Genomic DNA, 27925 nt, shown 5'->3' with positions numbered 1-27925 from the left:
TTCATTTGTTCGTTCACTAAATATATATACTCATTAAAAACCTGCTATGTTTCAGGCATTGTGCTAGATGCTAAGAAGTACAAAGATGAATAGAACATTGTCCTTCAGGTGTTCACGGTTTTATTAGAAAAGATAGATAAAAATGACAGCAAAGCGATAAGTCCACAATAGAAGTGTTATAAGAAAATATACTTTAATTATTGCTCCTAAACGCTTTGATTGAGGAAATCAGAAATATAGTTTATTAAGTGTCTTCAGAGGCTGCTTTCTTGTCTCATTATATCTCCATTTAATGAGCTTTTTGTGCTATCTGTAAGTACGTTGTAAGTTCCAAAATCAGCGTTCTGTAGCTGATTCAGTTCAGTTATTGCACCAAAAGGCCAGGCAGTTTGTCATAACCACAGCTACTTTGTGCACTGGAAAAATGCTTTTTCCACTCTGTGTGGTAAAGGACTGGTTTTGACTTTTTTTTTTACTCCATCACTGAGAAATATTGTTATAAAATACAAGAAAAAAGAATTATTAAAAATGTGAAATGAAAAAGCAATGACATACAAATATTTCAGTAAATTAAATCCAATACTATATAAAAAGGGTTATACATTATAACCAAGTGGGTCTCATCCCAGAAATGAAAGGTTGGTGTAACATTTGAAAATCAATCATTGTATTAGACTAAAAAACAAAAAACATATCCCAGTAGATGCAGAAAATGTATTTGATGAAATTAAATACTCATTCATAATAAAAGTTCTCAGCAAACTAGAAGTTTCTCTCCCTGTTTAAATGCTATCTATGAAAACCTTCATGAGGCTGGGCACAATGGCTCACGCCTGTAATTCCAGCACTCTGGGAGGCTGAGGCAGGTGGATCACCTGAGGTCGGGAATTGGAGACCAGCCTGGCCAACATGGTGAAACCCCCTCTCTACTAAAAATAGAAAAATTAGTTGGGCATAATGGCACACGCCTGTAATCCCAGCAACTCGGGAGGCTGAGGCAGGAGAATCGCTTGAACCTGGGAGGAGGAGGTTGCAGTGAGCCAAGATCGTACTCCACTGTGCCCCAGCCTGGGCGATAGAGTGACCTCTGTCTAAAAACAACAACAACAAAAAAAACACCTGCATCTCATACTTCATGGTGAGAGACAGTGTTTTCCACTTAAGATTAGGAGCAAATTAAGGATGTCAGCTCTTCTCATTTCTGGTCAATATTGTACTAGAAGTATGGTCAGTTTAGTAAGAAAAAGAAATAAAAGACGTTCAGACTGGAAAGGAAGAAGTCAAAACTGCTTGTGTTCTATGTTGCATGATTGTCTACATAGAAAAACAAAAAGAATTGAAGAAAAGCTACTAGAACTAATAAGTGAATCTTAAAAGGTCAATGTATAAAAATTTCTGTTTGCTAGCAGTGAACAATTGGAAATTGAAATAAAATATACATTTATAATAGCATCTCCAAATAGGAAAAATTTAGCAAAATCTATTCTAGATTTATATATTAAAAACTGCAAAACATTAAGAAAATTAAAAAGGACTTAAATAAATGGAGAGATAGATACCTAGTTTCATCTATCAGACTTAATATTGTTAAGATGCAAGTTCTCCCCAAAGCGATCTGTAGAATCACTGCATTTAAAAAAAAATTTTTTTTTTTTGAGGCAGTATCACTTTGTTGCCCAAGCTAGAGTGCAGAGGCCCAATCATAGCTCACTGCAGCCTTGAACACCTGGGCTTAAGCCATTCACCTACCCCTGAGTAGCTGGGACTTACAGGGACGCACCACTATGCCTGGCTATTTTTTAAATTTTATTTTCTGTAGGGGTGGGGTCTTGCTATGTTGCCCAGGCTGGTCTCAAATTCTTGAGCTCAAATGATCCACTTGCCTCGGCCGTTCAGAGCACTGATTACAGGCATGAGCCACCATGCCCAACCCAGTGCAATTCTTTTTTTTTTTTTTTTTTTATTATACTTTAGGTTTTAGGGTACATGTGCACAATGTGCAGGTTTGTTACATATGTATCCATGTGCCATGTTGATTTCCTGCACCCATTAACTCGTCATTTAGCATTAGGTATATCTCCTGATGCTGTCCCTCCCCCCTCCCCCAACCCCACAACAGTCCCCGGAGTGTGATGTTCCCCTTCCTGTGTCCATGAGTTCTCATTGTTCAATTCCCACCTATGAGTGAGAACATGCGGTGTTTGGTTTTTTGTCCTTGCAATAGTTTACTGAGAATGATGTTTTCCAGTTTCATCCATGTCCCTACAAAGGACATGAACTCATCATTTTTTATGGCTGCATAGTATTCCATGGTGTATATGTGCCACATTTTCTTAATCCAGTCTATCGTTGTTGGACATTTGGGTTGGTTCCAAGTCTTTGCTATTGTGAATAGTGCCACAATAAACATACGTGTGCGTGTGTCTTTATAGCAGCATGATTTATAATCCTTTGGGTATATACCCAGTAATGGGATGGCTGGGTCAAATGGTATTTCTAGTTCTAGATCCCTGAGGAATCGCCACACTGACTTCCACAATGGTTGAACTAGTTTACAGTCCCACCAACAGTGTAAAAGTGTTCCTATTTCTCCACATCCTCTCCAGCACCTGTTGTTTCCTGATTTTTTAATGATGGCCATTCTAACTGGTGTGAGATGGTATCTCACTGTGGTTTTGATTTGCATTTCTCTGATGGCCAGTGATGATGAGCATTTCTTCATGTGTTTTTTGGCTGCATAAATGTCTTCTTTTGAGAAGTGTCTGTTCATGTCCTTTGCCCACTTTTTGATGGGGTTGTTTGTTTTTTTCTTGTAAATTTGTTTGAGTTCATTGTAGATTCTGGATATCAGCCCTTTGTCAGATGAGTAGGTTGCAAAAATTTTCTCCCATTCTGTAGGTTGCCTGTTCACTCTGATGGTAGTTTCTTTTGCTGTGCAGAAGCTGTAGTCAAAATCCCAAACACCACCTGTTCCCCAAAAACCTATTGAAATTAACAAAAAAAAATCCCAAAAAGCTTTTTTGTAGAAATTGGCAGGCTGGTTTTAAAGTTTATATAGAAAAGCACAGAATAGCCAAAGTGACTTTGAAACAGAACAAATTTGGAGGACTTACTTTGTTTTAAGATTTGCTATAAAGCTGTAATTATCAAAACATTGTGACATTGGATAGAATCTGTAATGGAAGAGAATAAAGGTCCAGAAATAGACCCACAGACAATGTCAGTTGATTTTCAAGAACGATGTCAAATAATTCAACAGAGAAAGGATAGTTTTTTTTAATTATGCTAGAACACTTTAATATTCATATGTTTTCCCACCCAAAAAGACCTATACCCAAATGGTTTATAGCAGCTTTGTTCATATTCACCCAAAATTATATAAACAACCCAGAAGTTTATCAACTGATAAATGGATAGGTAAATCTTGATAGACGCATACTATGGAATACTACTGGCAGTATAAAGGAACAAACTACTGATACACTCATGAGTCAACAACATGGATGAATCTTAAAAGCCTTATGTGAAGTGAAAGATGACAGGTACAAAATGCTATATAGTTTATTATTCCATTTATATGAAATGCTACAAAAGTCTAAACTGTAAGGAGAAAAATCAGAAATTTCTGCTAGGGGGTTAGAGGAAGAGAATGACTATAGAAGGGCATTTTTTAAAAAGATGACTTTTACTATATGTAAATTATGCCACATAACCCTTAATTTTAAAAATATAAAAACCCATATATTTTATTTGTAGATTCAACAGACATGAATTCACTCTGCCCAGTTGCTACTGAAGTTTCCAAACACTTACACTTCCCGTACTCATCTCTTCCCTGCTTGGTAACAGTGTATGAGTGGCAAGTTCACAGCTGAAGCTTGGGGTCAGGACGGTACACCTACATTTGGAAGGTTATATAAAGTAATAATAGTGCCTGGGGAGGCGATACCATTTATGATCAGTAAAATCCGTTTTTAATTGGAGTGACATCTTCCAAAGGAAATAATTTGAAGGATAAATCTTTAGATTGGATTTTTTTTTTTTTGTCTGTTGGAAAGGAGAAGACGTAAAGCTGTACAGCTAGAAGGTGAGAGATTTGAACTTTAATTATTTTGCTACTCATATTTATAGTCAAGTTTTCATTATTTCTCCTTTAAACCATCTGTCAAACATGTAATATATAGTTATGCACCACATAACATTTTTGTCAGTGATGGACCACATATATGATGATGGTCTCATAAGATTAGAATACCTTATTTTTACTGTGTTTAGATATGTTTAGATGTACAAATACATGCCTTTGTGTTACAGTTGCCTACAGTATTCAGTACAGTAACATGCTGTGTAGGCTTGTAGCCTTGGAGCAATAGGCTATACCATATAGCCTAGATGTATAGTAGGCTATACTCTCCAGGTTTGTCTAAGTACACTCTATGATGCTTGCAACAGAACAGATCGCCTCATGATGCATTTCTCAGAACATAGCCTCATGTTAAGCAACCTATAACTGTATATTGAAAGGAGTTTTGCCTGAGAAGTACTTTGAGTATTTTGAGTTAATGTAGTTTTCTCAAGAGCTTCTTTTTTAGACCACCGCACTGTGGTAGGTATTGTTATTGTGGTATTACTGTGCAAAAATTTTTATTATTATAGTTTCTTTCTTTTTTTTTTTTTTTTTTAGAGACGGAGTCTCGCTCTGTCGCCCAGGCTGGAGTGCAGTGGCACGATCTCGGCTCACTGCAAGCTCTGTCTCCCGGGTTTTGCTCCATTCGCCTGCCTCAGCCTCCCTAGTAGCTGGGACTGCAGGCGCCCGCCACCACGCCTGGCTAATTTTTGTATTTTTTTTTAGTAGAGACGGGGTTTCACCGCGTTAGCCAGGATGGTCTTGATCTCCTGACCTCGTGATCCGCCCACCTCGGTCTCCCAAAGTGCTGGTATTACAGGCGTGAGCCACCACGCCCGGCCTATAGTTTCAAGATAAGGTTTTCCTTGTTTCTGTTTTATCTTAGCCACTATCTAGAATATAATACCTCCTTGAACTATGACATGGATCACAACCAGTATTTTAGCCTTGCAATTTCTTTACATTTGCGTAAGAATTTTTACTTTTCTGAGCGCTGCACATAGATTTCATTTAAAGATTACTATAATTATTTAATGCATTAAAGGAAATAGGATCTTTGTTCTCCTCTAGTTATTATTGTAAAACTAGCATTCAATTTTGTTCCTCACCCCGCATAACTAATTTCTGGGTTTGTAAAGACATTTGTACAATTTTATTATCATGCATTTTAAAAGATACTTAGTTCCTAAACATTACATAACCATATAATTATGATAACTCTATTCAGTGGTTTGTACCTTTTATTTCTCCCTCTTGAAAAGAGTTTCTTTTTTCTTGATCAATTTAGTGAAGACATTTTCTAATTACCTTATAATAACAGAGCTTGGGTTCTTATGGTCTCCTCTGATCTTACTGAACAGTTAATTTCTAGCCTATTCCCAGGGATGACAGGACCACCGTGTGCTCACTGGCATCTACTAGTAGCTGCTTTTGATTTGAAATGTAATGTTTCTAATACATGCTGGCCTGAAAATTTCAACCAGACTTCACATTTCTCACATGGTTCAAGAATTTAGGCTGAGTTCAGTGGCTCATGCCTGTAATCCCAGCACTTTGAGAGGCTGAGAGAGGAGGATCCCTTGAGCCTAGGAGTTCAAGACCAGCCTGAGCAAGATGGCAAGACCCCCATCTCTATACAAAAAAAAAAAAAAAAAACAGCCAAGTGCAGTGGTGTGCGCCTGTAGTCCCAGCTACTCAAGAGACTGAAGAGGCCCTTGAACCCAGGAGGTCAAGCCTGCAATGAGCTATGATCACGCCACTGCATTCCAGGCTGGGCAAAAAAGTGACATCTTTTTTAAAAAAAATTAAAATTTTATTTAAAAATAGAGCAGTCATACAACCTGGATTTGAATTTATTGGATTCTTCTTCTGTCTTGGATTATTAGGTTCTGTGTTTTCCATACAGAGAATGTGGCCTGAAACAAGAACCCCCAGGAGGAGCAGATGCTTCCAATAGATCAAACACTGCTTTAAACTGCCACTGTTGCCACTCAAGACAACAAATACCAACAATAACAACAGTGAATATCCCTTCATTTAAAGCAAAGCAAAATTAAATTGTTGATATTTTTGTTAAAAATAATTCAGTTAAAGAGCTTTGGGGTCGGAGAGACCTAGAATAAATTCCAGCCACTGTTACTACTTTTTTAATGTTGTGGGTGATAACTGTCATCTCTGATACAAAAATAATAGCACCCTTCTTACCGGGATATTCTCAAATAGAGTTCATGTATGTCAACTTAGGCCTGGGTCAGAAGATACTTATGACTCTTCAAAATTATTTTATTTCATATGTATATAAAGGTGTTTATAGGATTCTCTGTATTTCTGAATGCATTTGCATCTCCAAAATAGTTTCAGAAATATTACATCAACACCATTACCAACAATCACAAAAAATTAATATTCAAGCTGTCTTTGCAGTCCTTTATTGTGCTTAGATATACCACTGAGGTTATATGTTGTTAAAGTGCATGTTCAAAAGTAGTTTGAATGCTTTTCTTTGTGTAGTTATATTATTTATTTGATACACAGTTAAGAAGTTGTCTTTGAAACTTCTGTTTTCATTCACTTATAGCATTTGCCGTTTTTACCTTTTTTATTTAATTGTATTTTCCGAATTTGTAAAATATAGCTTGTTTTAACAAAGTCAAACCTATATAAAAAGACATGCAAAAGAAATCACATTCGTATCCCTACCATTTCCATTCTGTTTTCTTCTATCACTGATAGATATTCATTAGTTTCTGATTTGTCCTTCCTATGTTTCTTTTTTCGGAAAAATAAGCAAAACCCATGGAGATAGGTATGTGTGCCTGTTTATGCATCTCCCCTCTTTCTTATCCAAAAGATAGCAAACTGCATATACTCCTTGGCACTGCTTCAGTGGTATCCCATAGACGATTATATGTAGTATTCTTATTATCATCGGGTTTTAGAAATTCTGCAGTTTTGATTTGTATCCCCTTTCTCCCAAGAGTTGCTTAGTGAGTTTTTAGTCTCTAAGTAGAAGGACCACTTTTTGATGTGAATAATTTCTAGTTTTATCCTATTGTGGTCAGAGAATGTTGTTTGTGTTGTTTCTTTAAGGAACTTCATGAGGTTTTTTTTTTTTTTTTTTTTTTTTTGAGACGGAGTCTCGCTCTGTCCCCCAGGCTGGAGTGCAGTGGCGCAATCTCGGCTCACTGCAAGCTCCGCCTCCCGGGTTCACGCCATTCTCCTGCCTCAGCCTCTCCGAGTAGCTGGGACTACAGGCACCCGCCACCATGCCCGGCTAATTTTTTGTATTTTTAGTAGAGACGGGGTTTCACCATGGTCTCGATCTCCTGACCTCGTGATCCGCCCGCCTCGGCCTCCCAAAGTGCTGGGATTACAAGCATGAGCCACCGCGCCCGGCAGAGGTTTTTATCTTTGCAGCTTAATATAAGGTCAATTTAATATTGGCCCTTTTATGCTTCAGGAATTATTTTCTCTATAATGAGAATATAATGTATATATATTATAAACACACACACAACACACACACACACACACACACACAAACTGTACCTTATAAATGATGTTATTTAGGTCTTCTATATCCTTACTTACCTTTTGTTTGTTTGATGCATTTTAGACCAAGAGTGGTGTGTTGAAGTCTCTTATTATTGGGTTTTTGTTTGTTTCTCTTTGCATCTCTTGTAGTTTCTGCTTTATGAAGGTAGTTGTTGTGGACTTTAACATTTGTACTTCTTTGTCTTAAATGCTTTGTGGCCTGAATTTTACCTTGCCTGTATCAGGATCACAACTCTGGATTTCATAATATTTATATTTGTCTAATATAGCTTTGCTCATTTCTTTATGTTTAGCCTTTTGATTTCAATTTGTTATTTTGTATGCAGCATAGAATTGGGCTTAGCTTTATGAACAATTGAAAAATCTTTTTCTTTTAATGTGTTAGGTAAGCACACTTAGATTTATTGGTATAATCAATATGCTTGGTGTCAACGGTTTTATTTTTTAAAAACTTACTGTGGGCCGGGCACAGTGGCTCACGCTTGTAATCCCAGCACTTTGGGAGGCCGAGGCGGGCGGATCACGAGGTCAGGAGATCGAGACCACGGTGAAACCCCGTCTCTACTAAGAATACAAAAAAAATTAGCCAGGCGTGGTGGCGGGCGCCTGTAGTCCCAGCTACTCGGAGAGGCTGAGGCAGGAGAATGGCGTGAACCCGGGAGGTGGAGCTTGCAGTGAGCCGAGATTGAGCCATTGCACTCCAGCCTGGGCGACAGAGAGAGACTCTGTCTCAAAATAATAGAATAGAATAGAATAGAATAGAATAGAATAGAATAGAATAGAATAAAATATAAAATAAAATATAAAAATACTTACTGTGTTTATTTTTCTGTGCATTTAGGAAGGTTTGCTTTTTTTTTTTTTTTTTTTGGAAACAAAGTCTCGCTCTGTCGCCCAGGCTGGAGTGCAGTGGCACAATCTCGGCTCACTGCAACCTGGTCCTCCCAGGTTCAAGCAATTCTCCTGTCTCAGCCTCCTAAAGCTGGGACTACAGGCACACGCCGCCATGCCTGGCTAATTTTTTGTGTTTTAGTAGAGATGGGGTTTCACCATGTTGCACAGGCTGGTCTCAAACTCCTGAGCTCAGGCAATCTGCCCGCCTCAGCCTCCCAAAGTGCTAGGATTACAGGAGTGAGCCACTGCGCCTGGCTGCATTTTTATTATAGGTTAGGGGTTGGCAAACTTTTCCTGTGGAGATTAGGATAGCAAGTATTTTAGACTTTGTGGGCCAAACTGTTGGAACTACTCATCTCTGCTGATGTAGACAGTATAACTGTAACAATATGTCTGTGATGTAAACAAGAGAAGCCATAATATGTAAACAGATGGGAGTGGCTGTGTTCCAATAAATTTTTATTTATTGTAACAGATTGTGGGCTGCATTTGGACTGCAGCTTGACAACCCCTATTCTAGGGCTTATGTTTTAAAATACCTTTTATAACGCCTACAGCCCCATTTCTCCTCACTTGGGAACCTTAAATAATATCATATGACTCCAGTCTATTAGCCATGTAGTAATCAGTGAGCCTATTTTACTTTCCCCTTTCTCCCTTCTTCACTTCAATAAATAGTTGTATTATTTGTACTTTGTCAGAACAAATAGGATTTACTTACTGTTCTTCCACTTTTATGCTTTCTTTTGCTTTGGTCTATCTAAAATGAAGTGCTTCACCATCAGTCTTTTTGGGAGGGCCAGGGCATCATCATCATCTCTTGGTTGAATGAAGGCCATCCTCTAGCAGATACCTTAGGAGGGGCTCCTGATTATTGTCTTGAATTGTTGCATGTTTCAAATCATTTTTCATAGCATTGACACTTGAGAAATGAAAGATAGTTTGGTTGGATATAAATACCTTGGCTTACACTTTCTTTCCTAAAGTCTTGCTTTCTATGTTGCTATTGACAAATCTGATGCCATTCTGATATCACTTGCTTTAAAGGTGATTTAGTTTTTTTGCCTGAAGTCCCAGAGGGTTTTTTCCTTTATCTTTAAAGTATAATATTTTTACTAGACTATGTCTCAGTTGATTATTCCCGGTCAGTTTTTCTAGATATCAGTGAGCCTTTGACATGTATTCTTTTATCCCTGGAAATTTTTATTCAACGATTATTTGACACTCTAGTTCAGTTCTTTGTTTTGTTTTTATTTTTCAGAAGCTATAATTATTCCTATGTTAGAATTTTTCCTAGGCTCTGCAGCAACCGTTTTTTTTTTTCTTAAACTTCTTAGCTCATCTGTATTTTGTTTTATTCTCTTGGCTATTTTTATTCCTCTCCTTAGCACCCTTTATTATATTTTCAGTCCTCTGTCGGTCCTTTCTTAGATACCTTAGATTCAAATGTTAATCTTTTCTTTTCTTTTTTTTTGAAGATTCATGGGGCACATGAGCATGTTTGTTACATGGGTACATTACATAATGGGGTTTGGGCTTCTGTTGAACCCATCGCCCAAATAGTGAACATAGTCCCCAGTAGGTAGTTTTTCTTTCTTTTTTTTTTTTTTATTATACTTTAGGTTTTAGGGTACATGTGCACAATGTGCAGGTTTGTTACATACGTATCCATGTGCCATGTTGTTTTGCTGCACCCATTAACTCGTCATTTAGCATTAGGTATATCTCCTAATGCTGTCCTTCCCCCCTCCCCCCACCCCACAACAGTCCCTGGAGTGTGATGTTCCCCTTCCTGTGTCCATGAGTTCTCATTGTTCAATTCCCACCTATGAGTGAGAACATGCGGTGTTTGGTTTTTTGTCCTTCCGATAGTTTACTGAGAGTGATGTTTTCCAGTTTCATCCATGTTCCTACAAAGGACATGAACTCATCATTTTTTATAGCTGCATAGTATTCCATGGTGTATATGTGCCACATTTTCTTAATCCAGTCTATCGTTGTTGGACATTTGGGTTGGTTCCAAGTCTTTGCTATTGTGAATAGTGCCGCAATAAACATACGTGTGCGTGTGTCTTTATAGCAGCATGATTTATAGTCCTTTGGGTATATACCTAGTAATGGGATGGCTGGGTCAAATGGTATTTCTAGTTCTAGATCCCTGAGGAATCGCCACACTGACTTCCACAATGGTTGAACTAGTTTACAGTCCCACCAACAGTGTAAAAGTGTTCCTGTTTCTCCACATCCTCTCCAGCACCTGTTGTTTCCTGACTTTTTAATGATGGCCATTCTAACTGGTGTGAGATGGTATCTCATTGTGGTTTTGATTTGCATTTCTCTGATGGCCAGTGGTGATGAGCATTTTTTCATGTGTTTTTTGGCTGCATAAATGTCTTCTTTTGAGAAGTGTCTGTTCATGTCCTTTGCCCACTTTTTGATGGGGTTGTTTTTTTCTTATAAATTTGTTTGAGTTCATTGTAGATTCTGGATATTAGCCCTTTGTCAGATGAGTAGGTTGCAAAAATTTTCTCCCATTCTGTAGGTTGCCTGTTCACTCTGATGGTAGTTTCTTTTGCTGTGCAGAAGCTCTTTAGTTTAATGAGATCCCATTTGTCAATTTTGGCTTTTGTTGCCATTGCTTTTGGTGTTTTAGACATGAAGTCCTTGCCCATGCCTATGTCCTGAATGGTATTGCCTAGGTTTTCTTGTAGGATTTTAATGGTTTTAGGTCTAACATCTAAGTCTTTAATCCATCTTGAATTAATTTTTGTATAAGGTGTAAGGAAGGGATCCAGTTTCAGCTTTCTACATATGGCTAGCCAGTTTTCCCAGCACTATTTATTAAATAGGGAATCCTTTCCCCATTGCTTGTTTTTGTCAGGTTTGTCAAAGATCAGATAGTTGTAGATATGCGGCACTATTTCTGAGGGCTCTATTCTGTTCCATTGATCTATGTCTCTGTTGTGGTACCAGTACCATGCTGTTTTGGTTACTGTAGCCTTGTAGTATAGTTTGAAGTCAGGTAGCGTGATGCCTCCAGCTTTGTTCTTTTGGCTTAGGATTGACTTGGCGATGTGGGCTCTTTTTTGGTTCCATATGAACTTTAAAGTAGCTTTTTCCAATTCTGTGAAGAAAGTCATTGGTAGCCTGATGGGGATGGCATTGAATCTATAAATTACCTTGGGCAGTATGGCCATTTTCACGATATTGATTCTTCCAACCCATGAGCATGGAATGTTCTTCCATTTGTTTGTATCTTCTTTTATTTCATGGAGCAGTGGTTTGTAGTTCTTCTTGAAGAGGTCCTTCACATCCCTTGTAAGTTGGATTCCTAGGTATTTTATTCTCTTTGAAACAATTGTGAATGGGAGTTCACTCATGATTTGGCTCTCTGTTTGTCTGTGGTTGGTGTACAAGAATGCTTGTGATTTTTGTACATTGATTTTGTATCCTGAGACTTTGCTGAAGTTGCTAATCAGCTTAAGGAGATTTGGGGCTGAGATGATGGGGTTTTCTAGATATACAATCATGTCATCTGCAAACAGGGACAATTTGACTTCCTCTTGTCCTAATTGAATACCCTTTATTTCCTTCTCCTGCCTGATTGCCCTAGCCAGAACTTCCAGCACTATGTTGAATAGGAGTGGTGAAAGAGGGCATCCCTGTCTTGTGCCAGTTTTCAAAGGGAATACTTCCAGTTTTTGCCCATTCAGTATGATATTGGCTGTGGGTTTGTCATAGATAGCTCTTATTATTTTGAGATACATCTCATCAATACCTAATTTATTGAGAGTTTTTAGCATGAAGGGTTGTTGAATTTTGTCAAAGGCCTTTTCTGCATCTATTGAGATAATCATGTGGTTTTTGTCTTTGGTTCTGTTTATATGCTGGATTATATTTATTGATTTGCGTATGTTGAACCAGCCTTGCATCCCAGGGATGAAGCCCACTTGATCATGGTGGATAAGCTTTTTGATGTGCTGCTGGATTCGGTTTGCCAGTATTTTATTGAGGATTTTTGTATCAATGTTCATCAAGGATATTGGTCTGAAATTCTCTTTTTTGGTTATGTCTCTGCCAGGCTTTGGTATCAGGACGATGCTGGCCTCATAAAATGTGTTAGGGAGGATTCCCTCTTTTTCTATTGGTTGGAATAGTTTCAGAAGGAATGGTACCAGTTCCTCCTTGTACCTCTGGTAGAATTCGGCTGTAAATCCATCAGGTCCTGGACTCTTTTTGGTTGGTAAGCTATTGATTATTGCCACAATTTCGGAGCCTGTTATTGGTCTATTCAGAGATTCAACTTCTTCCTGGTTTAGTCTTGGGAGGGTGTATTTGTCGAGGAATTTATCCATTTCTTCTAGATTTTCTAGTTTATTTGCATAGAGGTGTTTGTAGTATTCTCTGATGGTAGATTGTATTTCTGTGGGATCGGTGGTGATATCCCCTTTTTCATTTTTTATTGCATCTATTTGATTCTTCTCTCTTTTCCTCTTTATTAGTCTTGCTAGCAGTCTATCAATTTTGTTGATCTTTTCAAAAAACCAGCTCCTGGATTCATTAATTTTTTGAAGGGTTTTTTGTGTCTCTATTTCCTTCAGTTCTGCTCTGATTTTAGTTATTTCTAGCCTTCTTCTAGCTTTTGAATGTGTTTGCTCTTGCTTTTCTAGTTCTTTTAATTGTGTTGTTAGGGTGTCAATTTTGGATCTTTCCTGCTTTCTCTTGTGGGCATTTAGTGCTATAAATTTCCCTCTCCACACTGCTTTGAATGTGTCCCAGAGATTCTGGTATGTTGTGTCTTTGTTCTTGTTGGTTTCAAAGAACATCTTTATTTCTGCCTTTATTTCATTATGTACCGAATAGTCATTCAGGAGCAGGTTGTTCAATTTCCATGTAGTTGAGCGGTTTTGAGTGAGTTTCTTAATCCTGAGTTCTAGTTTGATTGCACTGTGATCTGAGAGACAGTTTGTTATAATTTCTGTTCTTTTACATTTGCTGAGGAGAGCTTTACTTCCAACTATGTAGTCAATTTTGGAATAGGTGTGTGGTGCTGAAAAAATGTATATTCTGTTGATTTGGGGTGGAGAGTTCTGTAGATGTCTATTAGGTTCACTTTGTGCAGAGCTGAGTTCAATTCCTGGATATCCTTGTTAACTTTCTGTCTCGTGGATCTGTCTAATGTTGACAGTGGGGTGTTAAAATCTCCCATTATTATTGTGTGGGAGTTTAAGTCCCTTTGTAGGTCACTGAGGACTTGCTTTATGAATCTGGGTGCTCCTGTATTGGGTGCATATATATTTAGGATAATTAGCTCTTCTTGTTGAATTGATCCCTTTACCATTATGTAATGGCCTTCTTTGTCTCTTTTGGTCTTTGTTGGTTTAAAGTCTATTTTATCAGAGACTAGGATTGCAACCCCTGCCTTTTTTTGTTTTCCATTTGCTTGGTAGATCTTCCTCCATCCCTTTATTTTGAATCTATGTGTGTCTCTGCACGTGAGATGGGTTTCCTAAATACAGCACGCTGATGAGTCTTGACTCCTTATCCAGTTTGCCAGTCTGTGTCTTTTAATTGGAGCATTTAGCCCATTTACATTTAAAGTTAATATTGTTATGTGTGAATGTGATCCTGTCATTATGATGTTACTTGGTTATTTTGCCCGTTAGTTGATGCAGTTTCTTCCTAGCCTCAATGGTCTTTACAATTTGGCATGTTTTTGCAGTGGCTGGTACCGGTTGTTCCTTTCCATGTTTAGTGCTTCCTTCAGGAGCTCTTTTAGGGCAGGCCTGGTGGTGACAAAATCACTCAGCGTTTGCTTGTCTGTAAAGTATTTTATTTCTCCTTCACTTATGAAGCTTAGTTTGGCTGGATATGAAATTCTGGGTTGAAAATTCTTTTCTTTAAGAATGTTGAATATCGGCCCCCACTCTCTTCTGGCTTGTAGAGTTTCTGCCGAGAGATCAGCTGTTAGTCTGATGGGCTTCCCTTTGTGGGTAACCTGACCTTTCTCTCTGGCTGCCCTTAACATTTTTTCCTTCGTTGCAACTTTGGTGAATCTGACAATTATGTGTCTTGGAGTTGCTCTTCTCGAGGAGTATCTTTGTGGCGTTCTCTGTATTTCCTGAATCTGAATGTTGGCCTGCCTTGCTAGATTGGGGAAGTTCTCCTGGATAATATCTTGCAGAGTGTTTTCCAACTTGGTTCCATTCTCCCTGTCATTTTGAGGTACACCAATCAGACGTAGGTTTGGTCTTTTCACATAGTCCCAAATTTCTTGGAGGCTTTGTTCATTTCTTTTTATTCTTTTTTCTCTAAACTTCCCTTCTCGTCTCATTTCATTCATTTCATCTTCCATCACTGATACCCTTTCTTCCAGTTGATCACATCTGCTTCCGAGGCTTCTGCAGTCTTCCTGTAGTTCTCGATACTTGGCTTTCAGCTCCATCAGCTCCTTTAAGCCCTTCTCTCCATTGGTTATTCTAGTTATCCATTCTTCTAATTTTTTTTCCAAGTTTTTAACTTCTTTGCTATATTGTTTTGAATTTCCTCCCGTAGCTCGGAGTAGTTTGATCGTCTGAAGCCTTCTTCTCTCAACTCGTCAAAGTCATTCTCCATCCAGCTTTGTTCCATTGCTGGTGAGGAACTGCATTCCTTTGGAGGAGGAGAGGTGCTCTGCTTTTTAGAGTTTCCAGTTTTTCTGCTCTGTTTTTTCCCCATCTTTGTGGTTTTATCTACTTTTGGTCTTTGATAATGGTGATGTACAGATGGGTTTTTGGTGTGGATGTCCTTTCTGTTTGTTAGTTTTCCTTCTACCAGACAGGACCCTCAGGTGCAGGTCTGTTGGAGTTTGCTAGAGGTCCACTCCAGACCCTGTTTGGCTGGGTGTCAGCAGCGGTGGCTGCAGAACAGCGGATTTTCGTGAGACCACAAATTCAGCTGTCTGATAGTTCCTTTGGAAGTTTTGTCTCAGAGGAGTACCTGGCTGAGTGAGGTGTCAGTCTGTCCCACCCAGTAGGTAGTTTTTCAACCCTTGTCCATGTCCTTTGCTCCCCAGTTTTGGAGTCCTCAGTGTTTGTTGTTTCCATCTTTATGAACATGTCTACCCATTGTTTAGCTCCCACTTATAAGTGAGAACATGCAGTGTTCAGTTCTCTGTTTCTGCCTTAATTAGAGGTTCATTTCTGAGAGTATTTCATCTTCCTCCCTCTACGTCCATTTCTTTCTTCAGTTTTATCATCTCTGGATATACATCTTCTGCTTTTTTGTGCTTTTGTGTTGTGAATTTTTGAATTTGTGATTTTGGATGGTTTTTCCTATTTGCAAATGTTTGCTTAAGGATATTCAAGTCAGGGCACTGTGTTACAGATTTCCTTTGCTTTGTGGGGTTTTTTGGGTTGGGGTAGGGAGATGAGGCTTTTATCAATGGAAGTGTTTTTTTTCTTGTAGTAGTTTTTATGGAGCTGCATGTTATTTCCATTCATTTTAAAATGTTTTATCTTTTTCTGAATCGTTATTAATTGGTATTCTATTAAGGTGATGGTGAGGTTAGATGGTATACTAATTTTTAGTTCAGAGGAATCTCAGTTAAGTGCATTTTCCTTAATAGTTTTTTTCGTAAGGGGATGGTGATTTGTCTGTTTTGTGATTCTTACTTGTTTCTATAGGATGTTTAATATCCACTGCTTGCCTCCTTCTTCCCCTGATCACCAAGACTCCAGGCGACTCTTACCCCTTGCCGGTCTCCTCTGTCTACTCCGGGATCCTTCCCATGACTGCCAACTCTGGTACCTGGAACTTTCAGGCCCCTCTTTCTATTCTCCAGTAGTCAATGACTTTGATTCACAAGGTCTGAAACCTGTTCTCAATATTTCCCCACTCTACATGGGATTCTCTCCTCCTCCTAGCATTTTATCTGTGTTCTCCAGCGTGAGGCCCCCATTACTTTCTCCTCCTTTCACTTAGTCTCCACTGATCTTTCCACTCCAGTAAGGGCTCTAGAGTTAGCTTTGCTGGTTTCTGGTGTTTATTTCTCTATTTATTTATAAACTGAAGTTTGTAGTATTCTCCCACTTTTTTTGTTAGTTTTTAGTTTGATGAGTTTTGTTTTATGGGTTTATTTGCTTGCTTTGTTTATCCGTAAGGTCTTTTGAGGATATGTTGAAGTATGGGTATAAGTAGCTGCCATTCCATCATTAAAAAATCAGGAAACAACAGGTGCTGGAGAGGATGTGGAGAAATAGGAACACTTTTACACTGTTGGTGGGACTGTAAACTAGTTCAACCATTGTGGAAGTCAGTGTGGCGATTCCTCAGGGATCTAGAACTAGAAATACCATTTGGGTATATACCAAAGACTATAAACATGTGTATAAAAACACACCTGTTTTTTGCACTATTCAAAATTGGAACAACAAATGTCCACAAGATAGACTGGATTAAAAAAAAATCATATATGCAAAAATGATGAGTTCGTGTCCTTTGTAGGGACATGGATGAAACTGGAAAACATCATTCTCAGTAAACTATCGCAAGGACAAAAAACCAAACACCGCATGTTCTCACTCATAGGTGGGAATTGAACAATGAGAACTCATGGACATAGGAAGGGGAACATCACACTCCGGGAACTGTTGTGGGGTGGGGGGAGGGGGGAGGGACAGCAGTAGGAGATATACCTAATGCTAAATGACAAGTTAATGGGTACAGAAAATCAACATGGCACATGGATACATATGTAACAAACCTGCACATTGTGCACATGTACCCTAAAACCTAAATTATAATAAAAAATAAAAATAAAAAAATAAAGACCATAACTGACTTTAAAAAAACAACAAAAAAAGTAGCTGCCATTATCATATGGGAACCTAGAAATCAACATTTCATTTTTTAAAGTTATTCTTTCTTATATTGTTTAACTCTTAATGTTGACTTTTACTGTGTATTTTATATATTTTTAATATATTAGTCATGTTATTTCTGAACCACATATAGGAAAAGTAATTGGAGAAGTGGTTGTCTACAATTATTTTGAAGAACTCAAATATAGAAATGGGATTAGATTTGTTCATATCCTTTAGAATCAATGGCTGGAAGGTTCAGGGAAGCATATTTAAAATTAGTACAACAAAGACTAATTAATGGTTAGCGCTGCCTAAAGATCAGGTAGGTTGCCTCTAGGGTTATAGAGGCCTTCAGGTTTAAACTAGAAAAAATTTCTATAAAAAATTCAGTTATCCAGTGAGTAAATAGATAACCTTTAAGGTTAACCTTTGCCACCTATGAGAGGCTGCAAATCATGAGCTGGCCTACAAATTCAGCTGTAGGATGGTTTATTGTAGACTGTGTATATAAAATATGGTTTTATATTTTATTATGAAATATTGGACATCCTGTGCTAGACATGGAAAAAGTTCAGGAAACATCAAGACCTCTCCCCCTTCTCCAGTGGAATTGAAAAAATAAAGTAAAAAATGACCAACAAAAAAATTTTTTAAAAAGAGCACCCCGCTTTTTTAGTGACTGCAAGAATACACTGGGCGTAGACAGAATTACTGTAATAACTGAGGGCAGAGAGTCCAGAGCTAGTCTGGGCTATGTGGCGGTTCCAGCTTCACAGCTTACTAGCTGAGCATATTACTGAACTCTCCATAACTACTGTTCTACTGTAACATAATTTGGGGGAATGGGAGTTTGTTTAAAGTAGATGTATATATATTAGCAGCTGTATTATCTCATTGCCACCACAGCATCAGAAATTTATTCATCTTCAAACCTGTTCTTTTCGTTATTATGACTCAGATACTTTCTGTTGCTGATTTTTTTGTGTGTGTTTGTGGGTCTTTTAGGCTTATTCAGCTCTTCTTAGTAGATGAGTTCTCCTTCCTGTCTCCGTTTCAAATGCCCTCTAGAGAGACCCAGTTAAATACAGTCATCCATATTTAAAGATTTATGCAAGACCAGCTCTAGACTCCTGGCTAGTTTATTGATTGGCTGCTCTTGGGTCAGGTGTCAATCTCTGCTGTGGGCAGCTGTTCTATATGGCAGTTTACACAGAAGGAATTGTGGGGTTATGTGCTTGGGGTACATTCCAGTGTTTGGCCTGTCCAGAACTGTAATGAAGACAAAGAATCACTTAAGAAATATACTAAAGAACAGGTGATAAAACAAGAGTCTGTTTGTCAGCGCTGGGAAACAATTGTTTAGACAGACAGAACAGTCTCGACAATCAGTCTGTATAGGAGGTAATCTTCATGAGAAAAGTCTTGAGCTCAGCGGGTTACAAAGAGACAGGCAAAAAGGATGGCGAGGTTTTAAAGACAGTACTTAGTCTTCTGTACCTATTGAGATGAAGACTCTAGTTCAGGCTCTGTAATAGTTTTTACAGTTTCTGCCAAGATCATAGCTGTCACCAGTTACATGATCTGTTTTCTTCCATTTAAGTTGTCCTTTTAAATTTTTTTTTTATTTTTTAACTTTGCTTTTGACATAATATCACTTATAGAAAGGTACAAGAATAGTACATGTTGGCTTTTTTGGGGTTATGTGTACCCCTAGGTGCAATTGTATATCTATCATCTGTTTGGTGGTGGGAACCAGTGAAAACACTCCAAAAGTTCCACTTTAACTCATGTGTTCATTTTTCATAACACTCACTCTGTCTCACTCTACAATTTAAGAATAAGTTGGATGAGCCTCCACAGTAGTTCATTCAACTTTTTTGGCTACCAGTTTTCAGAATCTTAAGTTCATTACCCCTAATTAGAGGCCAGTTAACCTTCCTGATGCAAAGTGTACAGTTAACTGCCAAATGCAAAACTCTTGAGAAAATGTCTCTAGAGACTTATAGCATGCTGTGAAGTTAATTAATAGCAGATAAGAGGGTTAAGTGTGCAAAGGGAACACTTTAATTATGAATTCTACCAAAATAAAATACTCTGAATCTATTAAGAAAAACCTTATCTACTTCTCCACTTACAATAGGAATCCTTCACTGAGTCATCATCATCTAGATATTCTGGGGCCCTGCCTCTCTAACCACTTCAGATTTTCCTTTGAGACATTTGGTACCTTGCCACATCATGTTCAGAAACTCTTGAATATGTCTGCTTTTGCTTTCTTTCTTTTTCTCTTTCTCGTGTCTCAGGTGACTAAAATTTGGCTGATTTGTGAAGCAGTTTTGATTTGAATTATCATTTCCCTTTAATGCAAACCACCGGATCAGAATATCTGACTGGTCTCCAAAGCTACAGGAAATTTCTCATATATATATATATATATTTGTTTTGTGTTTTTGAGACAGAGTTTCACTCTTGTTGAGTGCAGTGGCGCAATCTTGGCTCACCGCAACCTCCGCCTCCCAGGTTCAAGCGAGTCTCCTGTCTCAGCCTTCTGAGTAGCTGGGATTACAGGCATGCGTCACCACACCCGGCTAATTTTGTATTTTTAGTAGAGACAGGGTTTCGCCATGTTGGTCAGGCTGGTCTCAAACTCCTGACCTCAGGTGATCTGCCTGTCTCAGCCTCCCAAAGTGCTGGGATTACAGGTGTGAGCCACTGCACCCAGCCAGAGATTTTTTTTTTTAATGTGTCACTTATATGCACTGCAGAGAGTTAGTTCTTTTTTTGAAAATAAGCACACTTAAGTGTCTCATTTAACTATGATTTCACAAATTGCTCTTTTGAGTTGAGGTCAAACTTTATGCAGTGTTTTCCTGTGGGTGGCACATACCTTACCTATAAGGGCATATCATAATCCCTACCATTCAGATGCTTAAGCAACTGGGAGAGGCCAATATGATTTCTGCACTGCAAAAGCTTGTTATAGTCAGAAAAAACGGTAAAACACTTAGGATGCCTAGAGCCTACTAAATGTAACTTATGTCAGTAACCAAAATATAGGTCTTCCTGAATCAATACATGCTTGTGAAGACCAATAATTTTGTTATTCTTTATGTTACTTAAATCTGGAAACATTTTTAAAGTTTGGGAATTTAATTACTTAAATTTTGTCCTGGCTGCTTAATGAAATAGAAGTAAGACGAAACCAGGAAGCAAATGATGCAACATGAGTTTTTTTTTAAAAAAGGGGGCTCGGGAGTGGTGGCTCACACTTGTAATCCCAGCACTTTGGGAGGCTGAGGCAGAGGATCACTTGAGGCTCATAGTTCAAGACCAACCTGGGCAACATAATGAGACCCCTTTTCTACAAAAATTTTAAAAATAGCAAAGTGTGGTGATGCATGCCTGTGGTCCCAGATACTCAGGAGTCTGAGGCCGGAGGATCACTTGAGCCTAGGAGGTTGAGGCTACAGTGAGCTATGATTGGACCATTGCACTCCAGCCTGGGCGACAGAGCAAAACTCTGCCTCTGGGAGGAGAAAGGGTGTCAGTATTAAAATTTGCTTTTTTTAAACTGTGCAAATCAGTGCCTGTGCCTAGTGAATGGCAGCACAGTGCCACATGACAGTGTGTAGTCATTGGAATAACTTGATATGATGATGAGCTTTAAGGCTGTGGGATGCTAAATAAATCATAATTTGGGAAACATAATGTTTCATTATTTTCAAGGTTCTTTTCTAACTTAAGCAGGATAGCATCTCATCAAAAGCAGGGTGTCACTAGATTTTTAAATAATCAAGGACATCCTCAATATTTGTTGAAGACACATTGTAGGAGAAAATCTAACATTTCCATGATATATGTAATGTCTACTGAATTATACTCACATGCCTAGGTAGGAAGTACAGTTTGAAAATTAAAAATGGCAAGATAAGCCGGGCACAGTGGCTCACACCTGTAATGCCAGCACTTTGTGAGGCAGAGGCGGGGGATCACAAGGTGAGGAGTTTGAGACCAGCCTAGCCAATATGGTGAAACTCCATCTCTACTAAAAATACAGAAAGTACCTGGGCGTGGTGGCATATGCCTGTAGTCCCAGCTACTCTGGAGGCTGAGGCAGGAGAATTGCTTGAACCCAGGAGGCGGAGGCTGCAGTGAGCTGAGATCACACCACCACACACCAGCGTAGGTGACAGAGCGAGACTCCGTGTCAAAAAAAAAAAAAGGCAAGATAGCACTTGTTTTGCTCAGTAGATGTATCTTTTTGAGCACTAAACAATGTCAGGCTTTCTGCTAGCTGCTGGCACCTTAAAGACGAAAAGATGAGGCCTTTGTTCTCAAGACATTCACAACCGTGTAACAAGACAGACAAGTAAACGTTTATTGTATACTGTGATTCTAACAGCTCTAGAAGGGCCAGGACACAGATCTAACTTGACTAGTCATCAGTTTTCTGGTGCAAGCCTACTTAATTAGAATCTGTAAAGTGGGACCTGGGAATCTGCATTGTCAAAACCTACTTTGGGTCTTGTTGATCTGCCTGGCTTAGGAACCACTGCTGTTGTACAGGGTGCTTGCCCAGTACCCAAGCATCCTGTTTGCCTCTGCTTTCCAGGATCTTATGAAGCTGTATCTCTGGTGGTAGTCTTCACAGTGTAGTCTCCTGTTAAGGAGGGCCAGAGGAGAGAGAGGCAGGGAGAAGAGGGGAAGTCCTTCTGTCCAGCCAACCCTACTGGGTGGGCCCTGACCCCTAGGGGGCTGCACGGGCTGTGAAACAGATGAAGTGATCCTTGTACGCATCCAAGTGTGCCACCAGGATGTGAAAAATGTAAGTTCAAACCATGTACTTTGAGAGTTTACTGTTCTTTCTAGATTGTTTATATGGTCAATACTTTTACCCTTTCCTCTTTCCTATTCCCTTGCTTGTAAATTGCATTACTGTTCATTGAGCCAGTGTAGATGTGAAAAGTAGTTTGTCAACTTTATCAACCTTGTTAAAAAGTTGGGGAGGAGCCAAGCGCAGTGGCTCACGCCTGTAATCCCAGCGTTTGGGGAGGCCAAGGCAGGGGTGAGGATGGGGAGGATTGCTTAAGCCTAGGAGTTCAAGACCAGCTTAGGCAACATAGCGAAACACTGGCTCTACAGAAAGTACAATTAATTATCCAGGCATGGTAGCTCATGCCTGTAGTCTCACCTACACAGGAGGCTGAGATGGGAGGTTTGCTTGAGCCCAGGAGGTGGAGGCTGCAGTGGGCTGTGATTGCACCACTGTACTCCAGCCTGGGTGACAGAGCAAGACCCTGTCTCAAAAAAAAAAAAAAAAAAAAAAAATGGAGGAGAGAATATATGTACCTAGCATTTTAAGGTTACCAAATATATATAATGGATTGTGAGAATACCATTAGTATAGTTTTATTTTGCAGTTTTATTGGGTTTTTTAAAAAAAAAAAAAGCTAAACAATTTTTAAAAATCAAGGCCTGTCACTATAGAAATGTTAGACAGTCTACAAAGTAATATGTCAATGTTGCTGCGCAGGCTGTTCTCTGGCCTGATTCCTTTGATGAGAAGACCACTGAAACATTGTTGGGATCGGTTTTGCCATAGCCAAAGGAACGGGAGCTTGCTGGAGAGATTATGCTACATATGAGCCAGAGTAGGCTAACTGCTATAGCAAACAGTGACTTAACGGAATGAAAGGTTATTTTTTGCTCATGTATGTGAGGGACACTCAGAGAGTCCCATCCTCATAACTTCATTAAACCTAATCACCTCCCAAAGGCCCCACCTCCCAATACCATAACACTGGGTGTTAGGGCTTCAACATATGAAGTGGAGGGGACACAAACATTCACTTCAGAACAGCTTCTATTCTTTTGTGTGTGTGGAGAAAAAAAAAAAAGCATAACGTAAAAATCTACCATCTACAGTTCAGTAGTATTAAGTCGCTGTCTGGACAGGGCATCTCAGAAAGAAAGGCAGCAGCCCCAGTCAGGGGCTTATAGATAAAATTCCCATCTTCCTGGGACAGAGCACCTTGGGGAAGGGGCAGCTATGGGCACAGCTTCAGCAGGTTTAAACTTTCCTGCCTGCTGGCTCTAAAGAGTGCAGCAGATCTCCCAGCACAGCGCTCAAGCTCTGCTAGGACAGAAGACCTCCTAAAGTGGGTCCCTGACCCCCGTGCCTCCTGACTGGGAGACACCTCCAAGCAGGGGTTGACAGACACCTCATACAGGACAGCTCTGGTTGGCATCTGGTGAGTGCCCTCTGAGACAAAGCTTCTGGAGAAGGAACAGGCAGTAATCTTTGCTGTTCTGCAGTCTCCGCTGGTGATACCCAGACAAACAGGGTCTGGAGTGGACCTCCAGCAAACGCCAGCAGACCTGCAGCAGAGGGGCCTGACTGTTAGAAGGAGAGTTAACAAACAGAAAGGAATAGCATCAACATCAACAAAAAGGACGCCCACACAGAAACCCCATCTGAAGATCACCAACATCAAAGACTGTAGGTAAATAAATCCACAAAGATGAGGAAAAACCAACACAAAAAGGCTGAACATTCCAAAAACCAGAACGCTGCTTCTCCAAATTCTCCTCCACAATTTCTCACCAGCAAGGGAACAAAACTGGACAGAGAATGAGTTTGACGAATTGACAGAAGTAGGCTTCAGAATGTGGAAAATAACAAACTCCTCCGAGCTAAAGGAGCATGTTCTAACCCAGTGCAAGGAAGATAAGAACCTTGAAAAAAGGTTAGAGGTATTGCTAACTAGAATAACCAGTTTAGAGAAGAACATAAATGACCTGATGGAGCTGAAAAACATAGCATGAGAACTTCATGAAGCATACACAAGTATCAATGGCTGAATTGATCAAGCAGAAGAAAGGATATCAGAGATTGAAGATCAACTTAATGAAATAAAGTGTGAAGATGAGATTAGAGACAAAAGAATGAAAAGGAACGAACAAAGTCTCCAAGAAATATGGGACTATATGAAACGACCAAACCTATGATTGATTGGTGTACCTGAAAGTGACAGGGAGAATGGAACCAAGTTGGAAAACACACTTCAGGATATTACCCAGGAAAACTACCTAGCAGGACAGGCCAACATTCAAATTCAGGAAATACAGAGAATACCACAAAGATACTCCTCGAGAAGAACAACCCTGAAACACATAATTGTCAGAGTCACCAAGGTTGAAATGAAGGGAAAAATGTTAAGGGCAGCCAGAGAGAAAGGTCAGGTTACCCACAAAGGGAAACCGATCAGACTAACAGCGGATCTCTCTACAGAAACCCTACAAGTCAGAAGAGAATGGGGGCCAATATTCAACATTCTTAAAGAAAAGAATTTTCGGCCGGGCACGGTGGCTCACGCCTCTAATCCCAGCACTGGGCAGATCACGAGGTCAGGAGATCAAGACCATCCTGGCTAACATGGTGAAACCCTGTCTCTAATAAAAATACAAAAAAGCTAGGCATGGTGGCGGGTGCCTGTAGTCCCAGCTACTCAGGAGGCTGAGGCAGGAGAATCACGAGGTCAGGAGATCAAAACCATCCTGGCTAACGTGGTGAAACCCTGTCTGTAATAAAAATACAAAAAAGCTGGGCGTGGTGGCGGGTGCCTGTAGTCCCAGCTACTCAGGAGGCTGAGGCAGGGGAATGGCGTGAACCTGGGAGGCAAAGCTTGCAGTGAGCTGAGATCGCTGCCACTGCACTCCCAACCTGGGCGACAGGGCGAGACTCCGTCTCAAAAAAAAAAAAAAAAAGAATTTTCAACCCAAAATTTCATATGTAGGCAAACTAAGCTTCATAAGCTAAGGAGAAATAAAATCCTTTATAGACAAGCAAATGCTGAGAGATTTTGTCACCACCAGGCCTGCCTTACAAGAGCTCCTGAAGGAAGCCCTAAATATGGAAAGGAAAAACCGGTACCAGCCACTGCAAAAACATATGAAATTGTAAAGACCATCGATGCTATGAAGAAACTGCATCAACTAACAGGCAAAATAACCAGCTAGCATCATCATAACAGGATCAAATTCACACATAACAATATTAACCTTAAATGTAAACAGGCTAAATGTCCCAATTAAAAGACACAGACTGGCAAATTGGATAAAGAGTCAAGACCCATCAGTGTGCTGTATTCAGGAGACCCATCTCACGTGCAAAGACACCCATAGGCTCAAAATAAAGGAATGGAGGAATATTTACCAAGCAAATGGAAAGCAAAAAAAAAGCAGGGGTTACAATCCTAATCTCTGACTTTAAACCAACTAAGATCAAAAAAGACAAAGAAGGGTACTACATAATGGTAAAGGGATCAATGCAACAAGAAGAGCTAACTATCCTGAATATATATGCACCCAATACAGGAGCACCCAGATTTATAAAGCAAGTTCTTAGAGACCTACAGAGACACTTAGACTCCCACACAATAATAGTGGGAGACTTGAACACCTCACTGTCAATATTAGACAGATCAATGAGACAGAAAATTCACAAGGATATTCAGGACTTGAACTCAGCTCTGGACCAAGCGGACCTAATAGACATCTACAGAACTCTCCACCCCAAATCAACAGAATATACATTCTTCTCAGCACCACATAGCACTTATTCGAGAATTGACTACATAATTAATTGGAAGTAAAACACTCCTCAGCAAATGCAAAAGAGTGAAAATCATAACAGTCTCTCAGACAACAGTGCAATCAAATTAGAACTCAGGATTCAGAAACTCACTCAAAACTGCACAACTACATGGAAACTGCTCCTGAATGACTACTGGGTAAATAATGAAATTAAAGCAGAAATAAATAAGTTCTTTGAAACCAATGAGAACAAAGTCACAACGTACCAGAATCGCTGGGACACAGCTAAAGCAGTGTTCAGAGGGAGATTTATAGCACTAAATGCCCACATCAGAAAGTGGGAAAGATCTAAATTCAGCACCCTGACATCACAATTGAAAGAACTAGAGAAGCAATTATGTCACAATTAAAAGAACTAGAGAAGCAAGAGCAAACAAATTCAAAAGCTAGCAGAAGACAAGAAATAACTAAGATGAGAGCAGAACTGAAGGAGATAGAGACACGAAAAACCCTTCAAAAAATCAATGAATCGAGGAGCTCATTTTTGAAAAGATGAACAAAATAGACCACTAGCCAGACTAGTGAAGAAGAGAGAAGAATCACATAGACACAATAAAAAATGATAAAGGGGATATTACCACGGATCCCACAGAAATACATACAACTATCAGAGAATACTATAAATACTTCTATGGAAACAAACTAGAAAATCTAGAAGAAATGGATAAATGCCTAGACTCATACACCCTCCCAAGACTAAACCAGGAAGAAGTCGAATACCTGAATAGACCAATAACAAGTTTTGAAATTGAGGCAATAATTAATAGCCTACCAACCCAAAAAAGCCCAGTACCAGGCAGATTCACAGCCAGATTCTACCAGAGGTACAAAGAGGAGCTGGTACCATTCCTTCTGAAACTATTACAAACAATAGAAAAAGAGGGGTTCCCCCCAACTCATTTTATGAGGCCAGCATCATTCTGCTATCAAAACCTGGCAGAGACACAACAAGAAAAGAAAATTTCAGGCCAATATCTCTGATGAACATCGATGAGAAAATCCTCAATAAAATACTGGCACACTGAATCCAGAAGCACATCAAAAAGCCTGTCCACCACGTTCAAGTCGGCCTCATCCCTGGGAAGCAAGGCTGGTTCAACATATGCAAATCAATAAACATAATCCATCACTTAAACAGAACCAATGACAAAAACCACGTGATTATCCCAATAGATGCAGAAAAGGCCTTCAGTAAAATTCAATACCCCTTCATGCTAAAAACTCAATAAACTAGGTATTGATGGAACATATGTCAAAATAATAAGAGCTATTTATGACAAACCCCCAGCCAATATACTAAATGGGCAAAAGCTGGAAGCATTCCCCTTGAAAACTGGCACAAGACAAGGATGCCCTCTCTCACCACTCCTAGTCAACATAGTATTGGAAGTTCTGGCCGGGGCAATCAGGCTAGAGAAAGAAATAATGGGTACAAATAGGAAGAGAGGAAGTCAAATTGTTTCTGTCTGCAGATGACATGATTGTATATTTAGAAAACCCCATTGTCTCACTCAAAATCTCTTTAAGCTGATAAGCAACTTTAGCAAAGTCTCAGGATACAAAATCAATATGCAAAATTCACAAGCATTCCTATACACCAATAATAGACAAGCAGAGAGCCAAATCATGAGTGAACTCCCATTCACAATTGCTACAAAGAGAATAAAATACCTAGGAATACAACTTACAAGGGATGTGAAACATCTCTTCAAGGAGAACTACAAACCACTGCTCAAGGAAATAAGAGAGGACAGAAACAAATGGAAAAATATTCCATGTTCATGGATAGGAAGAATCAATATTGTGAAAATGGCCATACTGCCCAAAGTAATTTATAGATTCAATTCTATCC

The 27925-nt window shown here is 39.3% G+C and overlaps 1 protein-coding gene across 1 annotated transcript in view; it reads left to right on the top strand.

Annotated features, from left to right (window-relative positions):
- Window positions 1-27925, top strand: part of MCM9 (minichromosome maintenance 9 homologous recombination repair factor) — a 131001-nt gene that overhangs the window by 80921 nt on the left and 22155 nt on the right. The gene's annotated exons all lie outside the window — the stretch shown is intronic.

The sequence above is a fragment of the Hylobates moloch genome, unplaced genomic scaffold (genome assembly GCF_009828535.3).
Source record: "Hylobates moloch isolate HMO894 unplaced genomic scaffold, HMol_V3 SCAFFOLD_2, whole genome shotgun sequence".
In the NCBI taxonomy this organism is placed as follows: domain Eukaryota; kingdom Metazoa; phylum Chordata; class Mammalia; order Primates; family Hylobatidae; genus Hylobates; species Hylobates moloch.
The sequence above is the reverse complement of the archived record's forward strand: the minus strand, read 5'-3'. Positions and strand labels throughout refer to the sequence as shown.